This window comes from Poeciliopsis prolifica, unplaced genomic scaffold (assembly GCF_027474105.1).
Source record: "Poeciliopsis prolifica strain line A6 unplaced genomic scaffold, Auburn_PproV2 SCAFFOLD004, whole genome shotgun sequence".
NCBI lineage: Eukaryota > Metazoa > Chordata > Actinopteri > Cyprinodontiformes > Poeciliidae > Poeciliopsis > Poeciliopsis prolifica.
The window spans coordinates 16,087,140-16,087,619 of NW_026562379.1; positions in this window are offsets into that span (position 1 = coordinate 16,087,140).

Genomic DNA, 480 nt, shown 5'->3' on the forward strand with positions numbered 1-480 from the left:
CACATTTATCACTAGACCTGGGCATTTTAAATATCCAAAGTAAACAATTGAAACAACCAATGAAATGCATACTAAAGTTTGTAAATAAAACTGCCCTTCAAAAAAATGGGACTAGTTGAGACCGAAGCACCAAACTGAAGACTGTTTTTTTTCCTCATGTCTCGCTTTCTACCAATCATGCAAATGGAAACTATTGAGCTCTTAATTCTTTGGGCGTTTAATTGATTTGTTATGTGCTTAGCCGTGGGCTTTCAGGCCGTAGAGGGGGCTTAGGACACGACCCTGTGGGAGACCAGAGTTTATTCTTGGGCTACATTCACTCTGCAGCATGAAGTGACCCAATTCGGATTTACTTTTTTGACGTAATATGACCTGTATCTGATCTTTTTATGACAGTATGAACAACACAAGTCGGATGTTTTTTTAAATGCAACCCATTCAACCCACTTAGTAAACCCTACATAATAAATAAAGCATATC